This window comes from Mauremys mutica, chromosome 1 (genome assembly GCF_020497125.1).
Source record: "Mauremys mutica isolate MM-2020 ecotype Southern chromosome 1, ASM2049712v1, whole genome shotgun sequence".
Lineage (NCBI taxonomy): Eukaryota > Metazoa > Chordata > Testudines > Geoemydidae > Mauremys > Mauremys mutica.
The window spans coordinates 154,624,175-154,645,785 of record NC_059072.1 but is presented as its reverse complement, the minus strand read 5'-3'; positions in this window follow the sequence as shown (position 1 = coordinate 154,645,785).

The following is a 21,611-nucleotide window of genomic DNA, read 5'->3' as shown; positions in this document are numbered from 1 at the left end:
ATGGTATGGCGTCTGCACAGGTAACCCAGGAAAAAAGGCGCAAAATGGTTGTCTGCCGTTGCTTTCATGGAGGGAGAGGGGGACCTGATGACATGTACCCAGAGCCACCTGCGACAATGTTTTTTACCCCATCAGGCATTGGGATCTCAACCCAGAATTCCAATGGGCGGGGGAGACTGCCGGAACTATGGGATAGCTATGGGATAGATACCCACAGTGCAACACTCCAGAAGTCAACGCTAGCCTCGGTACTATGGACACACACCACTGAATTAATGTGCTTAGTGTGGCTGCATGCACTTGACTTTATACAATCTGTTGCCAATTCTGTAAAATCGGAGTAATTTTGTAGTGTAGACATACCATGACAGACCTCCCTGCATAGTAATAAACATGGATACTACTCAGAGGGAAGAATTCCCTGTCCTTTCCTTTCAAAATTAGCAATAAATGTTGACGTCAGCAAAGGATAGCCCCTGTGCTATCTTCATGAGCCAAGGCACCCTGTGCTTTCCAGAACTAGCAGACCTCAGGGAAGGTGATGGAATAGTTAGCAATTTGCTTCGCTGGGGACCTCTTGTTTCTATGGGCCACAGGTCCATGTCAAAATGAGGCTGCCCACAAGCATCATGAAAATACTGATTGTTAATCCATCGACATCACATTAGATGGCTGTATATTTGTTTATAATAAAATAGTCTGATTGCATTGGGGTCACAGCAAGAAAATGCAGCTGATTTTGGTGGTGGGTGCTGGAAGATATTGATTGCATAAAAAATTCTTTATAGAATAAGGCTTTAATCCTGCACTGGGCTCTTGGAGCAGAATTGGGTCCTAACGTGGCATTGTCAGATATGTGGTATTTGGAAAAGTGTTGCTTATGAAAATTATAATTTACATTACAAATATATTGTAAATAGCCAAACACATAGGGAGACTAAAGCTTTTTTTTTTCTTTTCTTTTTTTTAATGACCAGTAACTCTTTGTTTCTGATGCTATTTTTATCCCCATTTCTGATTGGCTCTTTCAGCTATTGGGTGATTGTGTAGTGTTTCCTTTGCAATGTTGTTTCCTTGGATGAGGGAGAAGGGAACTGCACTCTATTAAACGTTTTGTTCTTTTACAACATGGTTTGTTATCTCGGGATGTGGACCCTGCACTGGAGCGTATAATTACAACACCATGTCTTGGGTTAGAAAGAACTCAGACACTAAATTGTCCATGTCATCACTTGAATTTGACCATGAAATATAGAGCAGAGGGACCAAGAACACAGCTGAGGAGGAGGTGAAGGCTGAATGGGCATTTTGGTGCACTGGGCAAACCCAATCTGCTCAATCCATTGCTGTAGTCCCACTGTGGCCATTTAATATTATTACCTGCTCCTTGCCCTTGAAATTGTGCTTTCACCTCTCTTTCCATTTTGTGTGTCTGAGTGGAGAAGGTCAGGGTTAGAGAAGAGTATAATAAAACATGGCTCATTTTACATGGGTGATCAGAATCCTATTAAGTTGCAAAAGAGTATTTTTTAGGAATGTCAGTTTTCTGGGTCATTTTTCTAAAGTACAGAGAGACGCTGAAAGCCAAGGTAGGACCCACCTCTACTGCTCAGGATGTTCAGAGACACCACCACAGTTGAAATGAAACCATTTAAAACTGCTTTGTAGTGAAAGCCTTAATTTTCTTGTTTGGGGCTTTTAATTTTTATAGTGCCAATTTTTTTAATATAAAACAGGTTCTCTTCTGTAGCACACAAGAGCAGAAGCTTTGAAGTTTCACCTCTGTCTCCTAGCATTGAACCTATGTCTGACTTGTTGTGGGAACACTTGTGCTCTGAAAACAATAGACTCAACAACAAATATTTTTAATATCAACTGGAAAAGAAACTGTTTCATGTTAAGGAGGTGGCATGTTGCAATGTGCAGAGCAAGATTTGGATTCATGTTCTATCTTTGGCTTTCATTAAAGGGAATATTTCATGTGAGTCAGAGATTGCTAACTGCCCCAAAGGGAGTGCACTTTAATGGGACCATGTGTCTTGGGTTTTTCTTTACTAATTAGTTGGTGAGAGCAGAGAAGAAAGGACATGGCTTTATAAGTATCACAGAAGGCCAGATTAGCATGGCCTTGTAGCAAGCTCTTCTCCTGTGTGAGGGCCTGCACTAGAGGTGTTATGGAGGTCTCATGCAGTGAATGTGCCAGTGGTAACAGCTGTGCCAACTTGCTGCCTGGTATGCTTGAAGGGTAGGGTGACCAGATGTCCTGATTTTATAGGGACAGTACCAATATTTGGGGCTTTGTCGTATGTAGGTGCCTATTACCTCCCACCCCCCGTCCTGATTTTTCACACTTGTTGTCTGGTCACCCTATTGAGAGGAGACAACATGGCACCTCTCCTCTTCTCTCTCTTTTCTCCTCTTCTCTCCCTCTTTCAGGTAGGTAGTACCTGCAGATGTGCTAACGTGGAGATGTGCTTCTGGGATTCTGGTCCTTGTGTAGGGGCAGAAGGGGTGAGACGAAGACTCTGTGCTTCCCCGAAGGGACAGCAGGAACCAAAACGTATATCAGATGACCAGAATAACCAAATCCAAAAAAGAAGAGCTTGACACCAGTGACAGAACATGAGGATATCAGAACACAAAGACTGACCATGAAAACGGAAGAGCAAAAACAAAACATGAAAACCAACAGGTTCAGTTTTCCATTTTACAGTGTCTCACAAAAACTTTTGATGAAAAATTGTGTGAAGAAGCCTAATTGGCTTCACAACAATTTTCATTTTCAAAAAAGGGCATTTTTCAACACAAACAATGTTTGTTAAAAAAGTCACCCAGTTCTATTTCTAATTTACAGTACCTCCCCGTCACTATATCCCCATGCACAGTACCCCTCCCACAGTATCTCCCTCCCAGTGTCCCAGAAAAGAGATTCCCTTACCCCTTTCAATACCCCTTGTGTGTTATTAATCTTTCTTCTCTGTAATGGCTTGGTAATTCATCCAGAATAAGGTAGGGTGTGAATTTAAAGTGGATTAACCTTTCCTGATTAACTTCACCTATGGATGCTGTTATTCCAGAATAAGAGTGCCTTATTCTGAATTATCTCAATTCACTCTGGAATTTAATGGAGTTAATCAAGCATAGCTATTCCAAAATAAGTCTCTGCATAGGCAAGCCCTAATTTTCATTTCTATCAATTACATAGTTTGTAATTTATTAAAAGATTTGGCCTTTACCCTGTAGTTACTTTCTTTTCCTTAGTAGTCTTATGAGGAACTGAACTAAAAGCGCTTTAAAATCTAAGATGTTCAGTGGATCACTGATATCTGTACAACTATTTTAATCCATCAAAAAAACTCTGTTAACTGAATATTAAATGTGCATGATTAAACACTCAGACATCAGGAAACACCAATGTTAAGGTTTTAATGCTGCCCTTCTGTGCATATATGTAACCCCATAAAAATGAACCAGATACAAGTCAAGGATCAGGCACAGAGCAGAAACAGTGCAAGAACTGGGAATGAGGGCAGGAGAGAAGCAGGAGGCAGGAACAGGGATGTGATCACAGAAGACAGGCAAAGAAAAGGGTTCAGTGTAACAGGGAGTCTGCACAGTTGCTTGGACAGCCTATCTCCTGGCTTGAGTAGTGTATGGGAGCCAGTGTCAGAGACCCCAGCATCCCATAACCCTGGGCTCTGAAATCAAGGACTCAGGTCCTTAGAAGAAAGGTGATAGTAATGCATATAAATCAGAAGCTAGGAACTGTAGAAAATTGATAAGGGAAGCAAAGGGACCAAGGAAATCCCTATGGCCCACAGAGTTAAGGACAGTAAGAAGGTAGTTTATAAGTATATTAGGAACAAAAGGAGTCCTAACCTTACTACTGGTCCATTATAAAGTGGAAATGGTAGAATAAACAAAAACAATGCAGAAGAGGCTGAACTTTTCAACAAATATTTTTGTTTGGTATTTAGGGAAAAACAGATGATGTATTCATATCATATGATGATGATGAAACACTTTCCATTTCAATAGTAACTCAGGACGATGTTAAAAAGCAGCTACTAAAATATTAAAGGTGGATGATAAAATTAAGGCCAATCAACATGGGTTTATGGAAAATATATACAATTTCAAAGTAACTTGATAGTTTATTTTGATGAGACTACATATTTTGTTGATAAAGATAACAGTGTTGATGTTATATAATTTGGACTTCTCTAAGTTATTTCAGATAGTACCACATGATATTTTGATTAAAAAAAGAGAATGATACAAAATTAACATGGCACACATTAAATGGATTAAAAACTGGATAACTGACCAGTCTCAAAATGTAATTGTAAATGGGGAGACATCACTGAATGGGTGTGTTTCTAGTGGGGTCCTGCATGAATCAGTTGTCGACCTTGAATTATTTAACATATTTATCAATATCCTTGAAGAAAACATAAAATAATAGCTCGTAATTTTTTCAGATCAGACAAAGATTTGAGGAGTGGTAAATAATGAGGAGGACAGGACACTGAAACTGAGTGATCTGGATTGCTTGGTAAGTTGGGTGCAAGCAAGCTATAGGTGTTTTAATATGACCAAATGTAAATGTATCCATTTAAGAACAAAGAATGGAGGCCATACTTACATAATGGGAGATTCTATCCTGAGAAGCAGTAACTCTGAAAGACTTGAAGGCCATGGTGGATAATCAGCTGAATATGAGATCCCAGTGTGATGCTCTGGTCAAAAGGGGTAATGCAATCCTTGAATGCATACACAGGGGAAATTTGAGCAAGAGTAGACAGATTATTTTACCTCTGTATTTGGCACGGGTGTGACCACCACTGTAATACTGTATCCAGTCCTGGTGTCCCCAGTTCAAGCAGGATGATAATAAATTGGAGAGGGTTCAGAGAAGAGCCATGAAAATGATTAAAGGATTGGAAAATATGCCTAATAGTGATAGACCCAACATGCTCAGTTTATTTAGCTTAACAAAGGAAAGATTAAGAGCTGACTTGATCACAGTATGTAACGACCTATATGGGGAACAAATATTTGATGCTGGGCTCTTCAGACTAGCTGACAAAGGTATAACAAGATCCAGTGTCTGGAAGTTAAAGTGAGACAAATTCAGACCAGAAACAAGGCACAAATTTTTAATGGTGAGGGTGGCGTGGTGGATTCTTCATCACTGGCAATGTTTAAATCCAGATTGGATGTTTTTCTAAAATACACACTCTAGTTCAAACAGGAATTATTTCCAGGAAGTTCTATGGCCTGTGTTATGTAGGAGGTCAGACTAGATAATCCCAGCTGTCCCTTCTGGCTTTACAATCTATTCATCTATGAATGATTGAGGATTGAAGGCAGAAAGAGAGGTACAATGACAGTTCTAAAAAAGAAGAAGAATGTTACAGCAACTGAAGAGCCAATACAATAAAAGAAAAAAGATACAATAACTGACAACCGAATATGGGAAAAGAAAAGTTAAAGCAGTTAAAGCATGTTCAACTCTGATAGTATGTGACACCGCTTCTATCCAGAATACTCTCAACATTACAGTCCTCCCATCTCCTGTATGAGGCCTGGAATTGTTTTATGAAATGTGAGCTCCTATTCCTAATCTTTCATAGGAGGACTGGATATTTGTCAGCCCGAAAAAGGTTCCTTCCAGGTACACATTTACTATCAGCCTTCCACACAGGGTCACTGCAGTTACGTTCCCAGCAGCAACCTTGGTGATGTTAAATAAGATTTCCACATCATTGTACAGCCCCTACAGACAGGGCCGGTGCAAGGAAGTTTTGTGCCCTAGGCAAACCTTCCACCTTGCGCCCCCCCCCGCTAACCCCGCCCCCCACGGCAGCTAACCGAGCCTGCCACCTCCCCCCCCCCCGGCCTGTGGAGACCCCTGTGGGCCCCCTCCCACCCCTGTTACTGCAGGCGGCCCTCTTCATGCCCTGCCGCCGCCCCAGCTCACCTCCACTCCACCTCCTCGCCTGAGCAGGCTTTTAGGCGCCCCCAACCACTAGGCGCCCTAGGTGGCCGCCTAGTTTGCCTATATGGTTGCACTGGCCCTGCCTACAGGCCACACAAGCATGACCTCTGTAACAGTCACTCTTTGTGAGGGAAATAACCATCTTAATCTAATTGCCTCTGCACAAATAGTCAGTATTTATCTGCTCATACACAATTGCTCTTGCAGTTTTTATCCTTATACTGTTCACATCCCACGCTGTGCAATAATTTTTTTTTTTTGGACACACAAGGAGATAATGAAAGAGAGCCTATGGCATTTCACTTGGGGCATGGTGCCCCTCTTGAAGTCTCATGCTATGACAAGGAGTTGAGTCTCTTTGGAGAGAGCTGATAGGAACATCCTGGATCTCACTTAGGATCAATAGATGACTGAAGGGTGATCTCTTTTGATTAAGCCTTTAGGTGAAGAATGGCTTTGGAAAAATCTTCCATCAAAAGTAATGGGCCTTATTTTTAAAAACAAGGAAAAACTGCCCAGTTTAATGATCAAGAAATTCAGCCACATACAGTTTATTATAGGAAAGTGATTAACTATTTCCTATGTCTCTTTTGCATTGCATATATGTTGTGGAGGTTTTATATACCTGTACATGTTAATATGCAGATGAGGGCTGCAGTGCATTACCAAATCTTTAGTGGGTATCTGGAACGAGAATAGGAGGAGATGTTGAAGGTCAGAATTGAAATCCTGAGCTCCTTGATCTGCAGGAGTTGAAGTATCTATAAAGGTCTCACAATGATCAATTGTGTTCTGTAGACTTATATTTACATTTACTCCAACAAAAAGTTGTATTTAGAATGTACTGGGCACTGCAAAGACTACAAAAGATTAAAGCTCTTCCATTGGTGCTGTGGTAAATATAAGGGCACACTCCTGCACATGTGGGAATGTCCTTTGGTTAATCATCTGTGGAAAGAAGCTCACACTAGAATTAGAATGGTTCTGGGCTTAAAAATCAGCTGTCCAGAACTACAGATTGGGATATTTACCTATGAGGGCAGTGTTCATGTTTTGTGAGAGTAGCTATAGTCATGAAGTGAATGATTTTACAGAGATGGAAAAATAAATTAATGCATAGAATAAAACAATGGCATTCTGACCTTCCCTCTTCACCTTGACTTTCTTCCCCTTCTTTTTCCTTGTCTTCCACGCGTTCCATGCCTACCTTGACTGTGTTGAACCCCAGTTATTTATTTTTATAGTTTAATCTTTAGATTTTAAGATGGTTTTTGCATGTATATGCTAATGTGGTGCTGTATGTTACAGATGGTCATTTAAATTTTGTAATTTTCATTTATTGTTTTCCTGTTGTATTAATTCATTCATAGATTTCAAGGCCAGAAGGGAACATTGTGATCATTTAGTCTGTCCTTCTGTATAGCACAGGTCATAGGATTTCTTCAAAATAATTCCTAGATCAGATCTTTTAGAAGAATATCCGATGTAAACATTTCTAGTGATGAAGAATCCATCCCAGCCATTAGTAAGGGTTTTAATGGTTAATTACTGTTAAAAATTTACCCCTTATTTCCAATCTGAATTTGTCTAGCTTTAACTTCCAGCCAATGGATCATGTTATACCTTTGTCTGTTGTCCAAATGCAAACAGATGGACTTTGTCTGGTAGAGTCCATTATTGCATTGTTTTGCAGAGCCCATTATTAAATATTTGTTCCCCCTTTGGTTACTTAATGACTATAATCATCACCCTCTAATCTTCTCTTTGTCAAAATAACTAGATTGAGCTCTTTGAGTCTAGCAGTAGAGGCATGTCTTCTAATTCTTTAATCGTTCTCCTGGCTCTTCTCTGAACCATCTCTGTAGTATGATGGGTCTGTCCACCAGCCTGGGGACAAAACAGTCAGCCACACCCAACTCTGTTTTAGTCTTCAAGGCAGGCTGTTTCATTCTTTACTTACATAAACATAAAAGAATAAAAACATAAAAGAATATGGAAAAGTACTGCAGGATCCTCTGACCTCCAGGAGCTCAAAGTTCATAGCTCTACCTTAGACTCAGGGCCGGCCTGCCTCCCTACCCATACTGTTGCCTTTGCCGTCTCCTGCTGCTGCTCCTCTGGCCCTCTTTCTCTTGTAGAGGTGGGTTCTCGCTTTTAGCTTTCACTTGGGAATCAGAGCCAATCATTAGCTGCTGCTTAACTGGATCACTGATTCCCAATACCTGCCTTCTGGGCTGCTCCTTAGGCCAGGGCTTGCTGTTCCCTAGCTCCATGGGCCCCTAAAAGGGGAGACTGCCCTGCTACACTCCAATTTATCAACATCTTTCTTGAATTGTGGGCACCAGAACTGGACACAGTACTCCAGCACTGATCACACCAGTGCCAAATATAGAGTTAAAATAACCTCTCTGCTCCCACTGGAGATTCCCGTTTATGCATACTAGTATTGCCGTCCCTATTTTGGCCACAACATCATGCTAGGAGCTCATGTGCAACAGATTATCCACCACAAAACCCAATTGTTTTTCAGAGTCACTGCTTCCCAGGACAGAGTAAGCCATGGTGATGTATTGAAAAGGAAAAACTAATGAAAACTAAAAAGTGTTGCCCTACAGTACTCCCTGCTTATGTCCTGTAGTGTCCTTTGCTGCAGAGAAAAGAAGAACTTGGATGCAATGAATATAAAGGGGATCTCATTGTTGTTATTGACCTGCTGAACATGGACAAACCAGACTGATTTTCTGTGGCTTGGTATCTCCCAGACTGATTAACACAGACTATGTTGCCTAGTGTCACCACACAGGGTCCTCTTAAGTGCTGGCCTCGGCTAAGCAGTCTTGGGACACAATGCTGACTACCCTACAAGTTCTGTGCCTCTTGCATAGATCTGGTATGCATCTTAATCCGTCCTGAGATGCACCAAACCCCTGCACTCCCACCACAGCTGCTTCCTTCGTATGGCACCACTGCAGCCCCCATTAACACGCCTTCTCTAAGACTTGTTTGGATCACTGAGACCTGCCTGAAGATTAATGTCTGGAACTGGTAATTGGCTGCTCTAGAGAACTTTTGCTCAGCCTCAGAGGCTTGTGACTTACACTCTCGAGGCAGAGCTGTGTTTCTCCTGGAAGTCAGAACCGACTCTCTGTTTACAAATGCATTTCTGCGGCTGTCAGGAGACAATGCAGTATTTTTACAGGCCACCCCCGTTTCCAATCTGCCCCATACTGTGAATTCATCCAGTCTATAATATGCAGAACCATAAGGAAAAATCCACCTCTCAGCTCCAACTCTTCCAAGGAGGACATTAAAGTGACAGATTTAAAGGACATTTACAGCTCCATTGAGCCAGGAGGACCTGATTACATTTTTCCATATAGGAAGGAGGTGTTGTGTGTGTGTGTGTGTTCTGGGATGATATATGGCTGCTGCCTTCATTTCCAGATGGCCTGTGATGTCATTGCTAAAGATCTTGAAATTTGGCATATGAGGAAAATATGGTCATGGCCCTCTTAACACTTTTAAAAGTGGCTATCCCATAAATTAAGAGACCAAAGAGACAAGGGTGTATCTGGAGTCTGGTGGGGAAGGGCTGAGATTGCTTTGTAGGGCATTTGGTTCCATGAATGTCCAGAGAAGGGACAAAACAGAATATCTAACTCATATGTACTATGATCTTGAGAATCCCAGATACTTGCTGGTCAGAACTGGATTGGTTCCAAAGAGGATTCCTCTTTGTTTTGAGAGTAGCGATATTGTTTGTGAAGATAAGGCCAGGATCATTGAACATGAAATATTTTTCTGCAGGACTGTGCAGGCCACACCTTCTGAGCTTCCCAGAAGTCAAGAATAGAAATAGCTCTCTGGCTTCTGGAGGGGAAAAGAAGTGGGCTTGAGGGACTTATATCACCTTGCTCATCCTCCAATCAGGTGGAATATTGCTGAAAATACCAGACACGTCTGGAAAAAACACTTATGTCCAATTTACCAGAAACAACAATCAAAGACTTCCCACCTTTGCAGCCCAGTAGTGTCAACTCCAGTGCACCTGGCAAAAATGCTGAATGAGCTAGATAATTGATTTGAATTTGATGCAGCTTGGTGGGTTTGGTGAAATGAGTTGGTTCTCTCAGGTAATTGCATAACAGCTGGCTGTCCATGATGTAAAAATCATTGCACAGTAAACTCTCGATTATAGTAGAAATCCATCATTATATGAAGGATGGTCATATCCCTAAAATATTAATTACTCTGAAAATTCTCTTGACTTGAGTCAAATTCCCTGGCATTTGCATCTTTATTCTACTGCCTCCCTTTTGATGGAAATTGTCAGCCACAGCAGGTAGGCTGAGCTCTTCTGTGAGTGCTACAGAGGGTCTGTGCAAATCAGGGCAGAGTCATGTTTGCACAGCAGCATGTGAAGTTTTTGCTGCCCAGGCTGTACCTGTACTATGGCAAATAGAGCTTTTCATGTTGCAGGACTGTCAATCCAACGCCTTCCAGCCGAGCTAAATTCACCTTCACTTCGAAACAAGCAACTCCACAGAAAATATACACTGACACAAATAACCAAATGGCCTACACCCCTCTACCCTTGTGCACCTTGTTCCCACTGTGACTGCAATCCTGCAGTCAGACTGTGAGGAGAATGCGTGTGGTGCCATGTTAACCTGAAGCTCTTAAGTTTCGGCGTAAGCATATGGGAGGTGATCCTTCCCTTTGGAGTGCAGACACACACACTTTCAGCAAAGGAGTTGAATGCTGCAGCTCAACAGCAGGTTCTGTTGCCTAGGTCCAGCTTAAAAATAAAAGAATGTAGTGGCTGAACACAAGGAGTCCTGATACCATTGTAAATGGAATTTATTGCTGTATGTGACTGTGATAGGTGCAGAGGCAATGAACAGTGCCAAGAAAGTGGCCTTACTTTTAACTGTAGTTGGTCTGGGTGTGGTATTTTCGGTCATTTCCAGTTTTCACTCACAAAAGTACAGATTTTGGTAGGGTCATACTACAAGCTGAGACTTATTGTGTCCTTGAGAAGAATGAAACATGAATAATTTCTTTTTCTCACAAGAGTGCAACAGGTGCAAGAAAGCATTGAGGAATATTACTCCTGAGGGCATTCTGTGCCAAAAATTAAAAATTATGTGCCAAAAAATTAAAAGCTCTACACACAATATTTTAAAATTCTGCAAGTTGTATTTCTCAATAAATAAATGCAGAGGCTCCAGCATGGCAGTGGGGAGCACAGGCCACCAGCTGCATGAAAGTGGGAGATCACCCTGCAGCCTCCCCACCACCCACCCCGGGGACACGGATTCAGTGGTGAGACTGCACCCGACCCTGACATAGCACAAGGCCTGGGCCTGCCCCAGAAACACACTGGGGTCCTGCACCTCTGTGGCAGGTGCACCAGTTGTGGGGCAGCCAGGCTCAACCAGGCAGGATCCAAGTGTGGAGGGGCTCAGTGTGGGGGGAATCCAGGTATGGGGCAAGAGGATTCTGTGTAGGACAATCTGGGTGCAGGCAGCTCAGTAAGGGGTCTAGATGTGGGGGGATCTGGATGCACAGAGGCTCATGGAGCCGGGGGGTTCCAGGTGCAGAAGCAATGGGATTCTGCAGGGACTTCCAGGTGAAAGTGGTTGGGGCTCAGCAGAGGGGTCTGTGTGCGGGAGTTTCAGAGGGAGGTCTGGGTGCTGGGGGACTGGGGCTTGGTGGGGTGGGAATCTGGGTGAAGCTAATTGGGGGTCAGTGGCATGAGGATCTGGATGTGGGGGCTCAGGGTGGTGCAGGGGTGTGGGACTCATCAGGGTGGGGGTTTGAGTGCAGGGATCTCAGTGCGGGTAGTCTGGGTGAAGAGTTGGGGGGGCTGGAGGTCTGGGTGCAGGGGGCTTCAGATGCAGGGGTTGAGGTTCAATGGGGTGGGGTTCAGGTATGGAGGGCTGGGGGGTTCTGGGTGTATGGAGTGAGGCTTGTTGGGGGTGTCTGGGTATGAGAGGTCTGGATGCACAGGGGTTGGGTGGATGGGGGAGCCGATCCCCATACAGTGACCCCTCCCCCTGCAGTTGAGGAGCGATGGAGGCAGGAAGCAGGAGAGGATGCTGAGCTTCCTGCAGCTGGAGGAGGTTTGTGGGTCTGGGTCTGACACAACCCCAGCCACTCCTTGCAGGGGAAGAGGAAGTCCCATCCTCTCCTGTCTCCAGCCAAGCTGGGACTAGCAGCTGATCCCAGCTCAGGGTAGGAGCCACTGCCTGGGGTGTCCCCAGCCTTGTGGTGATTTACCTCTTCGCCAGCTGCTCCAGGTGCCTGAAACAATGTACCTGCACATCTAGGGAGTGGTGTGTGACTGCTCTTGCAGCTTCCCTTTGCTTCCCTGTCAGAAGGTCATTTTTCTGTGGAGAAGCAAAGAAATCTGCAGGGGACATGAATTCTGCACATGCACAGTGGTGGAAAATTTACCCAGGAGTAGAATATGACACAGACTTGTAGCCCAAGAGTCGTTTGATGGGGAAGTATGTGAGCATTGACTGAGAGATTGAGAGTTAACTTGGAAAGTCCCATAATAATTGGCCAAGCCACAGAACAGGAAAAATTGCAATTTCTTTAAATGAAGAGTGAAAAAAAATTCAAGAATTTATTTCACAGCAGGACATATCGGATGCAAGTGAACAGAACCACATAAAATAGCCTTTAAGGAAAGATGCACAACCCTGAAACATGCAGTTAGGAATGTAACTGTCACTCCGAGGGGTAGACTCTAGAAAGAATTACAATGCTTCATATCAATGGATGCACATGAAAAACTCGAGGAATCTACAGAATGCGCACAGTCCCTGGTGATAGTGGAAACTAAATCTGAGGCCATTTCTACACTACAAAATTAAGTCAACTTAACTGACGTTGGCACACAGCCACCACAGTAATTACATTGCTTGTGTGTGTCCTCACCAGGAATGCTTGTATCAATTGTACTATCGATGTGGGGCATTGTAGGATAGCTCCTGAAAGCCAGTAACAGTCGACGTAAGCAACACAGCATCTACACTGACACTGCATTGACCTAACTACATTGACACTGACTCTACGTCACTTGTGGAGGTGGAGTTATTAAGTCAGCGCAGTGGGGCAGTTACATCGGTGGGAGTGAAATTTAAATGTAGATGCTTCCATAGTAGGCTGATGTAAGCTGCCGTGAATCGACCTAACTCAGTAGTGTAGACCAGACCTAAATCTCTGTGTTTGTGCTTGGATCAAAAAGATCTGAATGCTGCTATTAGAAGAAAGGGTTATCACATATATTAAATCCTTGGGGAGATGGCAAATTCCAAAAGGTTGTGGCAAATTCCCCAAATTCAGGAGAGTTCATCGCTGTATATATTTAACACGCCTCTTACCAGGCCGTGTTTCAAATCCCTAAGGTTTCCACAAAACTCTGCAGCAGCTCATAGATGTCATTGATCACATCAGGGTATTATTTGGGGCACTGCAGAACGGAAACAAAGTGCCAGGCTGCAGGTTTCTATTGAAACCAAATAAAGCAAAGTGCCAATTCCTGCTAAGATAACTATTTTATGCATGCCCACTCCACAACTAACTAAATAAAACTTGATGATGATGACCTCATTGGGCCAATTCAAAGGTATGGCTGATAAAACTAAGCTTGTGAGAAAATTGCTGAGCCAGCCTGCAGACTAGAAGTGGGCTGAGAAACATCAAACCGAATAACAAGTGTTGGAGATATTACTAATTTCTGTTCCTACACTGCTCTGTTTCAACATCTCCTGCCCTACAAACATTTCCATGGATGCCTCAAAGGATAAACTGGGAATGGTATCTTATGTAGCGAGGACAAAGCGAATGAAAATATGTCTATTTATACTATTATGTCTAGTGAAAAGCTTTTGGGTGAACTCCACAAAGAAATGTCATTGTGGTGATGCTGAGCAAGTTAGGCAGAGGAGTGCCTATGTTCCCCTGGTTTGTGCATTGCTTTGCGGCTTAGGCATCCAGATATCTGCCATAGGGCTGCACTGTGCCATAGGGCTGTGAGAAACATAGGTGCCTAGGGAACTTTTACCTCAGAAATGTAGTGGATGAGTGACGTTAGATGCCTACAGGTTTTGGGGGGCCACTGAGTGGAGGTTTTGTGGAGCCTAGTGGGGCCTGATTTGGGGATTTCGATGTCTAAAGTGTCAGTTAGGTCCCTAAATTCTTTTGTGTTTCCAGCCCTTTGTGGTTCATAACAGTTCATAAACCTTTACTGAGCACTTCAGAACAGGTACTGCTACATGAAGTTTCAGCAGTATGGGCACACCACTGAAATCACTCCAAGATAGAAAGCCATCTAATTGTTGGAGAATTTGAACAGGACCTCATATAAGACTTACAGAGTTAAGCATCCAGAAAATGAATCTGACATTAAAATCCACATCACTAAGTGTAAAATATTCAGGTGCTGTTTTGCCTAAGAAATGAATACATGCTGTACATTCCACACATAAAAAAAACAGTTTATGCCTGCAATATTTATAGCACAAGCATTAGCTCTCTTCGTACATGTTGCTCTCCTTAAAAGCATGTGCATTGTAATCCTTTTTGTACTGTGTACCCTGTATGTTCCAGACAAAACTAATCCATGCAGTAATTTATATGAAAGATACAGTGATCACCCTTAAAAACTTGCCAATTGTCTTTTGATATTGCCTCAATATTTGAGAATATTCTCGGTTTTCCCTATAATAAAGGTATTTATTTATCTAGGCAAAGAGTACACTTTGACCTGTACTTACACAATAGGGTACAGATTAATTATAACAGCATTGAATGATGCATAAATTTAGGAGCATAGGAACTGTCATACCAGATCACACCAGTGGCCCATCTATTCCAGCATGTTGTCTCTGAGACTGATGAGAACCATGTTTCTTCCAGATTGGCCTGTAGTGTCTGTGTATTGCAATAGATTATGAAAAGGGGTAAATTTCTTAGGAGACCATTCTGTGTACACATTAGTATGACACAGTACACTGGGGAGGACACAGTGTGCTGGGAGGGTTGGACAAACCACTTAGGGCGGAGGGGTCACAGGTGGCCAGTGCTGCAGAGGGACATGGTGTCCTGGAAAGACACCAGGGGAAATAGAATTACGCTCAGACACATACATGCACAAGCATGGTCTAGGGTTGCCAGGTGTCTGGTTTTGACCCAAAAATCCGGTCGAAAGGGGACCTGTCCGGCGTCTGATCAGATGTACAGACTGGACACCAAAAGTCCAGTTACCAAAGGCAGGCAGGGGGAGGGAAGTTGCTGGGTCATCAACCCGTGCCAGCCTGTGCTCAGCCGGGGCCGCCCCCTACCTGAATCTCATGGGCAGGCAGGCAGTAGGCTCTGCATCTGGGGCTATAGCTCCTGTCAGAGCCCCGGAGCAGAGGGAGCCCAGCTAGGGGAGGTGAGGGGGAGGGAGATGAGAGGATTGGGAGAGGGGGAAGAGCAGTGAGCTACAGGGGGAGGAGAGGAGTGAGCGGGGGGGCAGGGCCTCAAGGGAAGAGGCGGAGCAGGGGCAGTGCACTGTGGGAAGAAGTGGAGCAGGAGGTTCCCGTGCTCCTGCTGTAGTGTCCTGTTTTCAGAAATTAGAAAGTTGGCAACTCTAGCATGGTCATATACACAGAAACATGTACACTTTTTATAATATATATATGTAGGACGTAGTCCTACTGAGGGGCTTTTTGGGGCAGAGAAAGAGAGCTTTTTTGTGGCATCAGCTTCCTCCCCAACCTTTGTTAAAAAATTACTCCCCTGGTTTTCCCCAAATTAATTTTGGTGGTTGCACCTATGGGTGCTGGTAGTTGATGTCTCCTGCGGGGAATACACATATTGCCTCTGAAAGCTTTTGCTTTGGTAATGTCTGCTGCAGCCTGTTGTGATGTGCTGCTAAGAGCAATTCCTCAAAGAAGAGTCTGTTCCAAATTAGAAAAACTTTGCTGCTAAGAAGGTCCTGGGGGACTGGAAGGGAAGGATTGCAGATGGGCTCAGTGTGGCCAGTCCTGTGTCGATAATGAATGAGAAACCTGCACGGTCGTGTACACAGAAAGAAAAACACTTAAGTCTCTTGATGAAAGGCCAGATGAAAAAAGAAAGTGTTATAATTCAACAGACTATAAAAGACAGCAGTAGGCCATCCTTTTTTCCTAGGGAGACAGGTTACTATATCACTTTCCTGAAATCACAGCAGGAATGATAGATTACCTGGAAGGGAAAATTGGAGCCTGAGGCGCTTCTGACTTCAGTATTTCAAATTGTCCATAATCCCTTGTAGCCTTTACCCAAACATGAAGCCCTGAAATGAGCATGGGGAATTACTAGGGACAAAAAGTTCTCTCCCCCGTTATTTCCTGAAATCCAAGCCTGAAAGAAAGTTCTGGCTTTCAGGTGTGCACCAGAGGCTGCCAATTCATTACCTCTTCAAATGGAAGATGCCTTTGGATTAGATAGAAGGCAAGTCAGAGAGGAAGTCTTTATCACATTGCAAATGATCCTGGTGAGTTTCCTCCATGGTGGATGTTTCACTCAGGGATTATTTGGGAATATTTCTTGCCAGTTCACAGATCTTTCAGATCCCTTCCCCATCTCCCAATCCTCTCATCTCCCTCCCCCTCACCTCCCCTAGCTGGGCTCCCTCTGCTCCGGGGCTGTGACAGGAGCTATAGCCCCAGATGCAGAGCCTACTGCCTGCCTGCCCATGAGATGGAAGGCTGTTTTTTTAACTCCCCCTTCTCTCTTTGGTGAAAGATATTTTGCATGTGGCTTTACCAGGACATTCTGGGCAATTTCTGTCCTACGTGGATTCGTTTCTCATGTGCATTCCTTGCTGGAGCTCTGATTGCTCATGTTCCTGCACAGTGCTACTGAGGAGCAATGAGCACTATAAAGAAGGTTTTGCTTAAGAGGAGGGTCTCACAAGACAGTGTATAGTAATGTGCCTTGCAGATTTGGCTTCAGAATGCCCTCCCAATGTAAATGTGAGCCATTTTTGTTGACATTATTGTGTGTGAGTGTGTGTGTTGGTGAGGAGGCACAGCAGGGAGTAGTACCTGGTCCTTCTTGAAGGTTGAAGTGAAGTTTTAATGATTAGAGAAGAAAACTGGTATTCTGGACTCCTGGGTTACATTCCAGCTCTTCCAGAGACATGCGGTATGAACTTGGGTCAGGTTATCCATATGTAAAATTGATATGTTTCCTTACTGCTCCAGATATTTAAGGCTTAATTAAAGTTCATAAAGTGCGCGTGCACCTCCCAAGGCTCTACATTAACTATATCAATTCAGGGGAGGGACTTGGCTGTCATTGATGACCACTCAATGAAGATATCTGCTCAAAGTGCAGCTGTGGTTACAAAAGCAAACAAGATGTTCGGATGCATAAGCAATGGGCTTGTCTAGAGGCCCACCAGACTGACTGCAGTAGGCAGGGCCGGCTCCAGGCACCAGCGAAGGATGCAGGTGCCTGGGGTGACCAATAGAAAGGGGTGGCACTCCGTCCATTGTTGGGGCGGCACATCCGGGTCTGTGGCGGCAATTTGGAGGCGGGTCCTTCAGTGCCTCGCTTCTTTTTTGGCGGCACTTTGGCGGCAGCTCAATTGCTCCACTCAATCGGGCTTTTCCTTTTTTTTCTATTTTTTTTTCTTCGCTGCTTGGGGCGGCAAAAAAGCTGGAGCCGGCCCTAGTAGTAGGGCTAATTGGGGAGGCTGTGAAAACTCAGGACACAGACTCTGAACAGGAGTTGAGGTTCAGCTGGACTGATTGCTGATCTGGAGAGAAAGTAGGGCTTTCTAGTGGGGCACAGAGACCCTGATCCAGAAAGAATTATGAGAATTGGGCTATGCTGCCCTATTCCTGCTGCAGAGTGGCTGGGACAGAGACAGCTAGAAGGAAGAAAGAACTGGCAGAGATCAGGGAAGGGGTACCCAAGTTTACCAGCCTGAGCTGATAAACATTGCTACAGCACACTTGCACCCCATCAGCAGCAATTTTCTTGTTCTACAGCATCTCAACTTTCATTTAAAAATGACCAAGCACGTCTCTAGCTGTGGTAGTTGAGAAGAAAACCTCGGAATTGTGGAGTGTAAAGAGTGCAGAGATATCTATGTGAGTCTATAGATAGCCTGGAACAGTAGCTCTGAAAGAGGTGAACTGCCTTATTTACCTCACGTCTAGTCTACACTTACAATTTAGGCTGACAGCTATGGCTCTCGGGGTGGATAGGAGGAGGAGTTGAAAAATCCGCAAACCTGAGAGCCATAGCAGCTAGGCCAAGAGAAGAATGCCTTAGTCAATCTAACTGCCATCAGTCGGGGAGGTGGTGTTCTTACAGCAACGGAAAAACCTCTTCCGTCACTGTAGGCTGCATCCACACAACTGGGTGATGCTGCATAGCTACAGCGACCTAGCTAAGCTGCTGTAGTCCCCATAGTATAGATATGGCCTCACATGCCCTGAGATGATCATTTCAATGCCAACATGGTTAACTATTTCATTTCTTGGAAAACATAATCCCAACTATACATATAAAATGATGGGGTCTAAATTAGCTGTTATCACTCAAGAAAGATCTTGGAGTCATTGTGGCTAGTTCTCTGAAATCATCCACTCAATATGCAGCGGCAGTCAAAAAAGTGAATGTTAGAAATCATTAAGAAAGGGATAGATAATAAGATAGGAAATGTCATATTGCCTCTATGGTACGCCCACATCTTGAATACTGCGTATAGATGCGGTCACGCCATCGCAAAAAAGATATATTGGAATTGGAAAAGGTTCAGAAAAGGGCAACAAAGATGATTAGGGGTATGGAGCGTCTGCCATATGAGGAGAGTTTAATAAGACTGGAACTTTTCAGCTTGGAAAAAAGATGACTAAGGGGGGATATGATAGAGGACTATAAAACCATGATTGGTGTGGAGAAAGTAAATAAGGAAGTGTTATTTACTCCTTCTCATAACACAAGAACTAGGGGGTCACCAAATGAAATTAATAGGCAGCAGGTTTAAAACAAACAAAAGGAAGTATTTTTCACACAATGCATAGTCAACCTGTGGAACTCCTTGAAAGAGGATGTTGTGAAGACCAAGAACTAGGTACATTCATGGAGGATAGGTCCATCAATGGCTATTAGCCAAGATGGGCAGGGATGGTGTCCCTAACCTCTGTTTGCCAGAAGATGGGAATGGCAACGGGATGGATCACTTGATGATTACCTGTTCTGTCATTCCCTCTGGGGCACCTGGCATTGGCCACTGTTGGAAGACAGGATAATGGGCTAGATGGACCTTTGGTCTGACCAAGAATGGCCGTTCTTATGCTCTTATGTAAGAAAGAAGAGAGAGGTCCAGAGCTGCACAATGTACTGAGCAATGTCTCATTTTGGTCCATCCAATGCTTTTTGGAGACACCACTATTTATTTTTTCCCCATTCAAGAAGGAGTCAAGCCCCTAGAGGCTAGCAGAGCCCATGGGTATATTTAAGCCCCACTAAAGGGAAGCCAACCTCAAGGAGTCCAGTGGAGCCTAGAAAATATACACCATCATACTTTGAGCTTCTACATAATCTCTACTAGCCACATTTCATTTTGATGACTCACATGGGTGGAGCTTATTTTGTGGGTGGTGCATGGAAGAGTACTGCCAGCAGTTTTCTTCCTGATCTGATTCCTTGGGGCGCCAATAGATAGAGCTAAGACACATGAGGATAGGAGGAGGATGAAGTCTAACTACAGGCTGCCAGAGAGCTGGCAAATTGCCAGGGGTTGGAACTGGCTGTGTGTGATAAAACCACAGAGGCTTACCTTAGAGACAGTGGGCTTAGGAACAGCAAGCAGCTACAGACTGGCCCATACCAGGGCTAGGAAGAATTTAGCAATGTACCGTGACAGAGTGCGCATTCCGGAGCATGATGTGGAAGACCGGATAGCTTGCTGTTTACAACGTACTGCTTTTAGAGTATCGTCTCTTAGTTTGTTTTTTTTATATAAATAATACTTTAAAAGAAAAGGGGTTACAGGACTTATGTGATGTACCTTTCCAATATGAATAAATGGTTACTAGTAGGATAGGAGGTGTAATGAAAAGGTTATTGGGAAACACCTTTTCTCTGCTTTGTTTAACATTCTGACACTTATCATTTCATAAATAACTTTCTCATTGTTAAGGTTCACTGGGACCCTTCTTCCTCTTCCCCAGAGCACTGCATTTTCAGCAGCGGTCAGGTGAACTGACAGTGGCTCTCAATTCATTTTCTATTCTAAAACTTAAAGTGGGAATGCTGAGGTTTTGTCAGAGACAGAGCTGAAAATAGCCAGAGTGTCACCAGCTCCCTCCAAAAGGACATTTGGGATGGGGTGTGGCTGTTTAAACTTCAATTCGTCCCCCTCTAGCCCAGCTGTGCTTTTATTCCCGCCCCCCCCACATCCATCTTGTAGGCAGATGGGGTATTTTAAAATGTTAATATTAGTAAAACAGCCAAACTGGGAGCCTTAAAGCCAGCTCCTAATTTAGCCTAGTCTAGTTGAAAGCAGCCTGGCCAGTTAACTGCTGAGTAACATAACCAGGCTGGGTGGGAAGAAAAGAGATTTGGCTTTTTAACTTTTAGACGTTTTTATGCTAAATAGTGAAGCTCCAGCTGGAAAAACTGGTCAGTAAGCCCCCATTCTGTGGTTTTAGGTTTAAATACAGAACAGTGACATCTGCGCAACATTAGTGCGGATGAGTTTTTTTCAGAATTTACATTCTGCTTATATATCGAGATCTAGGTATGGATAATGCAGCTTTGCAAATTGCTACTTATCCAGGTTGAATAGTTTCCCCAACTTTGCACAGGTTGGGAAAAATACCACGTTTTATCACTGTTGTTGTTTCCATTATAAAAGGGAGGGCAGAGAGGTTTTGTGTCTGGATTGGTATGTTTTCATGACAGTTATTGAAGGCTGGGATAAGCAGATGCCTGTGGGTGATACTGGAATGACACATCATCTGTGTCCCATGATTGTTCACTGTCACAGAAAGGAAAATTCTGCTCTTACTAATAGAGACGCAGTTGCTATCAAAGTCACTGGGAGTTTATACCCTTGTCAATCAGAGCACAACTTGACTCTCATTCAACAAAACCAAAGCAGGTTTTGTGCAAGGGCCTTCATTTTGACTTTGATGGGACAACACAGGCCTGATTTTCCTCTAGTTCTAGTGTTAATCAGAAGCAACTCCACTGAAGTCAGTGTATAAATAGCATGAGAGGATAATCAAGTGCAGTAAACACAAAGGAGCTCAGAGTAGCAAATGACTTTTTCTATCTGTATTTAGTCCAGCAAAAATGGATTGAAAAGTCAAAAATCTCTTACCCCAGTGCTGGGCCCTGCAGCCAGGTAGAATCTGTCATCCTGAAGGTTGCTTGTAAAACAAAAAATATCTCCATTATTCCTCGCATTGATTACCAGACACTTAATGAAAATACTGCAACAGATAAATATCACTTACCCCAAGAAGGTGAAACTTTGGATGCATTTGCCCTGGTGCAATGGTTGGATTTACCGATAGCTTCTGAAAAGTGGAGACTGCATGTC